Below are 7,515 nucleotides of genomic sequence, written 5' to 3'. Positions count from 1 at the left end.
CCCACTGCCGCCGTGCTGCTGCAGCACAATTTGTGTTCTCATCCTGAAGCAAAGTTCTTAACCCAAAGTACTATTTCTGGGTTAGCGGAGTCTGTAACCTAAAGCGTATGTAACCTGAAGTGTATGTAACCCGAGGTACCACTGTATCTTATATACCAAAACTTTTCAGTTGGGTCAGGGGAGGAGGGCGGAAATCAGCAAATTCTAAGCTGCTAGCAGCATAGGGCTTGGACACACAGGAGGAGAGCCTTGGTAGGCTATAACTAACTTCAAGCACATGTTGCCCACCTGGTTTAGTTGGTTAGGATTGCTGCATCAAAGCATTTTCCAGTAAATACTATTCAGATTCATTCTATCTCAGCAAAAGAAGAAGTTTAAAACACAATACTTTGTTTGTAGAAAGTACCAAATAGGTCCTAAAGAAAATGAAAAACCTTATCAGGCCAATGTATTCTAAAGATCAGGAACTGACTGACAAAAAACAACAGAATTCTAAGAGAATTTAAGAATATCCTAAGGAGTCTTTAAATAATAGGTAGCGGTGGCAGAATTTTTAGCTGAAAATGCTGTGTTGTATAGAATATTCTCAAGCACCTTGTAAAATCCTCTGACATCAATATTTAATTTTACTAGATATTCTATAGGTTTTCCCAAAACCTATAAAATAGAATAGTGATGGGGTATATTTTTAATATTGATTAGCATTCAGCAATCCCAAAGCAAACTATTCACAAATCTGCACAATTAGAAATTAGTCTCTGAGGTTATGATTTTTTTAATATAGGGCTAATGTTATGACCAGCACATATCCTGGCCCTTCCAACTTGTCACCTTAAAACACTGTGGTGTGTTTTTTAATACCTTTAAACACAATGGCTTGTTCTTCTAAATCTCATCCCATTCTTCTTCGGAATGCAACAATGAAGGTGAGTTATGGTTTCGGCATCTTGTGCAAACACTGTAATTGGTTTCTTTCAAGAATACTGTCCTGAAATCTATTTCTGATTGAGAAGTGCAAATATATTGGAGGGATGGGGTTGTTTTCTGACTTGCAGAATAAATTCAGAATTCAGTGGGGTTGTGCACTCCAGTCCCACCCCACGTAAAACCAATAGCCAGTTTGCTATTGATATTTATGGGGTACATCCTGCATCTTTAGGCACAGATCATGTTGTTTCTCTGTTCCCCATTTTCTACCTTGCTTCAAGTCTATCTAAAACCAAAATAAGGGACATAGGAGTGATCCAGATTCCATTGTCACTCTCTTATCGGCTGGGCAGGATGTTGCTATTGGGTCCATGGTGGCCAGAAGAGAGGTGATTGTTTCACGCAATTTGGGATCCATAAATCCTGGAATCCTGCATAGCAAGAGGAAGAAGTGTATCTATAAACAGTCCCTCTAAACAGCTAGTGCCCACTCTCCTCTGAGAATCCAGGGTTGCTATTTCTAAAGCTGCATGCAGTTTACAGTGACATGCTCCTAGTAGCTGCAAACATTCTACCAATAGCAGACAAATATAATCAGGAATGTAGCAAACAATATAAACCAGGCAGTTCAAAAGATCTGAAGTCAAACTGAAATGTAAGGCTATTAGAAAGCTCTTGCAGAACAATTACCAGTGGAAGCAACTAAAACAGTGTCTGATAAGAATCCTTTTCTTGAAACCACATCCTGGTTTTATAGCCACAAATAATTGTATTATATAATTTCTTAAATGTCTCAGTTGTTTGTGTGTTTGTGTGTATTTATATATATGTATATGTGTATCTTCAAATCCAGAAGACACATAGGTACACACATGCATAAACACGTTCTCCCCTCTCTCTATATATAATGCCATGCCTATAAAACAATAGCTTAAAATGCCAATTAAACCCTTATCTAGATCTCATGCTATAAACCAAAGAAAAAGTGGTGGTAATGCTAGCCAGCCTAATACAGAAGCCTTATACACCATCTAACACTGAAAATCTTTGCATACAGATAGGTTGTATAATCCAGAATAATTTCTTTTTTTTTTCTTGCGTAATTTTTATTGGTTTACAGAAATAAAAATAAGATACAAAACAAACAGTAACGGTTCTCGACTTATTGCACATAAAGATGACTTCCTTCAGTCTTGCCACAAATTGTCCATTCTGATAATAAACAATATATTCGCGTTCCTTTGTTTGTAATGCCATAAATCGTTCTCATTCACCCCTTTTCTTTTAGGCATTACCCTTTGCTTCTTACAGAGCACCTTTGAAACCCACTAGCGTTATTTGACCATCAGTTAGGCTTTCCAGATATTTCGTGAAGCTTTCCCAGTCTTTAATAAATCTCTGATCTTTTATGTATCTGATTTTTCCTGTCATCCTGTCCATCTCCACATATTCCAATAGTTTTGATCTCCATTCCTCCAGTGTCGGGAGACCCTCTAGTTTCCAATTTCTGGCTATCAGGACCCTTGCTGCCGTTGTTGCATATTGGAACAGCTTGTAGTCTTTCTGTTTTATCTCCCTTCCTACCAGACCTAGCAGGAACGCCTCCGGTCTTTTAGCAAAGGTATATTTTAGCATTTTCTTCATTTCGTTATAGATACTTTCCCAAAACCCTTTTACCTTTCGGCATTCCCACCACATATGGTAGAAGGTCCCTTCCTTTTCCTTGCACTTCCAGCATTTGTTACAAGATCCATACATTCTAGCTAATTTTGTAGGGGTCAAATACCAGCGATAGAACATTTTCATTAGGTTCTCTTTGAGTAACACACAAGCCGTGAATTTGAGATGGTGTTCCCAGAGTTTTTCCCATTCTTCAAAGTAGATATTGCGACCCAGATCTCTGGCCCAATGGGTCATTACCGCCTTAACTTCCTCATCGGCTAAGTTCCATTCCAATAATTGTTTGTACATTTTGGACAGGGTTTTTATATTGTTTTTCAGAATCTCAGTTTGAAATCTAGAGTTTTTATCGGCATACCCTTTCTCTTTAACATCTTTCCTAAACATTCCATTTATCTGGTGGTAATGCAACCAATCATTTACTTGGTGCTTCACCTGATCGTACGGCCTCATTTTCCACTTTCCTTCCTCCTTCGTTAGTAGTTGTTCGTACGTTGCCCAGGCTCTCCTGTCATTCCTTTTGACCGACATAGCTTCTAGTGGTGACAACCATTGTGGCGTTTTGGGTTCTAACACATCTTTGTATCTTTCCCAAGCTTCCAATAGAGGGCCCCTAAATATGTGGTTCCCAAATTCCTTATGCACTTTTTTCCGCCCATGCCATAAGTAGGCATGCCACCCAAATCTGTTATCGTGGCCTTCCAGGTCTAGCACTTCGCTATCTTCCAGATTTATCCATGTTTTAACCCAGCACAGGCATGAAGCCTCGTAGTATAATTTTAAATCTGGCAGGGCGAAGCCTCCCCTTTCTTTGATATCTGTCAATAGTTTGAATTTTATTCTCGGTTTCCTCCCCTGCCAGATAAATCTAGAAATCTCACTGTGCCAGGTTTTGAATATTTTTGTGCCTTTAATCACCGGAATGTTTTGAAAATAGAATAGTAATCTTGGAAGTACTGACATTTTGATTGTGGCTATTCTGCCCCAGAATGACAGTCTGAGCCTGCCCCATGTTTCTATGTCCTTCTTGACTCCCTTCCATGTTGTTTCATAGTTGTTTTTAAATAAGTCTATATTCTTTGGCGTTACCCATACACCCAAATATTTAACTTTCTTAGTCACTTCAATTTCTGTTTCTCTTTGTAATTCCTCGATTTCGTCTTCATGCATGTTTTTAATTAATATTTTTGTTTTCCTTTTGTTTAGTTTGAAGCCCGCTACTTTCCCATATTGATCAAATTCAGCGAGTACCTCTTTTATTGAATCTAGTGGATCTTCCATTGTTACGACCAGGTCGTCTGCAAAGGCCTTAATTTTATGTTCGCTTTGTCCTACTCTGATTCCTTTGATTTCTTTATTGTCTCTGATAGAGTTTAGTAGAACCTCTAGCATCAATATAAATAGCAATGGGGATAGCGGGCATCCCTGTCTTGTTCCTTTAGTTACTGGTATTTCTGTTGTCTCCACATTATTTATTATCAATCTTGCTCTCTGTTCGGTGTAGATTGCTTTTATCCCATTAAAGAATTCAGTACCTACTTCCATATATTCCAGTTGTTTCAATAGAAAATCCCAGTTTACATTGTCGAACGCTTTCTCAGCGTCCACGAATAACAGTAAACCTTGTGTACTACGCTTTTCTGTTAGGTATTCTATAATATTTATAACATTTCTTATGTTATCTTTCACTTGCCTGCCCGGCAGAAAGCCGGCTTGGTCTTTATGAATACTTTCTGCTAGAATAGCTTTTAGTCTCCTTGCTAAAACTCCTGCAAAGATCTTATAATCTGTGTTTAGCAAGGAGATCGGTCTATAGTTTTTGATTTGTTCTAGGTCTGAATCTTGCTTGGGGATTAATGTGATCAGTGCCTCCTTCCACGTCTCTGGTATTTCTCTTTCCTTAAGAATATTATTCATTACTTCTTGTAATGGATTCAGCAAAACCGATTCCATCTCTTTATAGTACCTGCTTGTAAACCCATCTGGGCCTGGGGCTTTCCCATTTTTTAGGGCTGTTATTATTGCTTTAATTTCTTCAATCTCAATTGGGGCATTTAGTTCCTCTTTTGCTGCTGTGGGCATTTTATTTAGATTTTTGGATTTTAGGTATCTCTCTATTTTTCTCATTTTGTTCTTTTCAATGTTTTTGAAGAGTCCTCCATAGAAGTCCGAGAAGGCTCTCCTTATTTCTTTTGGCTTATTTATCATTTCTCCATCCACCACTATCCTGCTTATTGTATTTTGTTCCTTCCTTTTTTTTAGTTGCCACGCTAGTAGCTTCCCTGATTTGTTGGCGTGTTCGAAACTCCTCTGTCTTAGTCTTTTAATTTTCCATTCTATCTCTCTATTTATTAGTAATGCATATTGGGCTTGTAATACCTTAATGTTCTCTTTTATTTTCTTATTTTTTGGGTTTTGGATTAATTTCTGTTCATTCTCCGCTATTTGTTGTACAATTTCTTTTTTCCCTTTTCCCCTCTTTTTGTTCTTAATTGCACTCTGCTGAATGAAAAAACCCCGCATTACCGCCTTACCTGCGTCCCACACCACCTTTGCCTTTATACTATTATCTAAGTTGTCCTCGAAATATTCTTTTAGTCTATTTTGGGCCTTTTCTACTATCTCTTGATCATCCAGCAAGTAGTCCTTTAGTTTCCATCTATTTAATCTACTTTCTTGCCCTTTCAGATCCATTTTTATTGGGTTATGATCCGAGATTATTCTAGCCTGGATCTCCACCTTTACCGATCTTGGAACTAGTTCTTTCGAGATCCAGTATAATCCAGAATAATTTCATTCTGTCCCCCTCTACTAACACACACACCTGTTATTTTAGAAAAAGTGTCTCCAAAAAAGCAACATATGTATTTGCGCTACTGAAATATTCTCAGCAACGACAGACACTGAACTGCAGAAATGACGTGCAGGCTCAAACCCACAAGCCACCATGTTTGAAGCTGAAGCAAAGTGAGAGCACAAATGAATGCAAGGTTTTATTCATGTGTGAAAATGGACAAGCCCTTTTTGTAAGTATGAATTGACTGGCTTTCCCCCAGCTCAGACACCAGCTAGTGCTTATCGCCTCTTCTCTGATCTATAGGAGTTGCATGCATGGTTCTGTTGTACAGTCTGCTATACACAGACGCCTCATGACAGCCCTTCTCTCCTGGGGCATCACAGGAGTAAGGAACAAGCCTAAGCCGTCAATATTTTTTTCGGTGCACTGTGCAAAATTAATGCTTCCCAACAACGATGGACATCATATGCTTTATTTCTACAAGACAAGCGAGAAAATGATCCAGAGCTAATAGGTGCTAAGGCGAATTTTGTTTGTTCTGGTTGCTCGTTCATGCAAAATAGATTTAGGCTGTATTTGATATCTTTGCCACCTTCTCCAAAGGACACTGTCACAAGGACACAGTGCTTTGAAGGGCTCTCCAGAGCAAATTTTGAGGGCCTGCATGGAGTGGAAGAGAAGGGAAGTTCCACTGCACACACAACATACCCTCCAAAAAAATAGGGACCCCTAAAAGGTTTGTCCCCCAGGATCTGGCACCCCTGTTATACACTGTACCTGTCCTGGGTCCCCTTCCTGGGCAGTAGGCAATGAAAAGCCACCATTTTAACTTTCCCACAATGACCCAGAACAACACTGGTTGTCCATTTGCTTTTGGAGGAAGTAATACACTATTAGCATATAAAGACCTTAGCAGCTCGGGACAAGTTTCCTTGTGGGTTTGCCTTACCCCATATATGCCCTTTTGACCACATTGATATATGGAATTAGCACTGTTAAAGGTGCCACATACCGTATTTTTCGCTCTATAGGATGCACTTTTTTCCCTCCAAAAATGAAGGGGAAATGTGTGTGCGTCCTATGGAGCGAATGCAGACTTCAGGAAGCTATCCGCAAGCCTGCGGAGCCCGGCAGGAACTCCCGCCGGGCTCCGAAGGCTTGCGGATAGCTGCCTGTAGCTCGAAGTCCGGGGAGCACGGCACTGTGCACCCCGGGCTTAGGGCAGCTAAGTAATTCTTGCCCCACTGTTGTAATAAATTGATCTTTGAGTGTGGCAGCATCTACATTATTGGTGTCAGGCAGGTACTTTTGCTGTACCCTTTTTTTGGTGCCTGCTTAAAACATTTTCTGTTTAGGGAAGCCTAGTGCTTTTTTTCTGGGGGGACGCAAGGGGACGCATAGCCCTAAACATTTTGTGAGTCTAAGTTCGGCCTCATTGAGGGGCAGTATTTCAATATGAGTAGGAAAATGAGAGTACCCCTAAACACATTTTAATACACACTGGGGAAGCCTATCCAGACATGCAGAAGTTGAAAGCACTTCAGTCTGATTAGGTAAAAATCAAGGAAAGAAAGAAAGATCCCTAGAATGAAGAGCATCTGAACTGTATTTCATTTCATTTTATTTGCAAGCCAACATCATCTGTTGTAGTTTCATTCTTTCTGCTATCTTTGTACATTTATCATCCGTGTAGTTGTGAGAGGGAAAGCAGGGATGCCACTGGAAAGAACAGAAGCTTTCTTTTTTTGCAGGCTAACGGCATTGCATAAAACGATAGCCATGAAAAGCAAGAAGAGCCAAGGAGTCAGAGGTGTTTTTAAAAGGGAAAGAAACTCTGCAGGAAAAGGTCACATTTGGGCCCATCTTGCCGGTTTAATGCAGTTTCTAGCAAACCATTCATAAAACTTTGTTGCTCCAGCTGACCCCCATAACCGTGTTGCCTTTTAATGTATTGTTCAGGGGAACAGTGGAAATTGCCAGATACTACTTAGTTATAAAACAAAGGGGTAATACTCCAACCTGCCAGCTTTGATTTGCCCAATGAAAAGATGATGTAAATCCTTCAAAACCATGAAGGGCTTGGAAAGAGCCCACAGTATATCAGTCGGCTG

This window comes from Podarcis melisellensis (assembly GCF_964234715.1).
Source record: "Podarcis melisellensis genome assembly, chromosome: 7".
NCBI classification, from domain to species: domain Eukaryota; kingdom Metazoa; phylum Chordata; class Lepidosauria; order Squamata; family Lacertidae; genus Podarcis; species Podarcis melisellensis.
Note: the sequence above shows the minus strand (reverse complement) of the source record.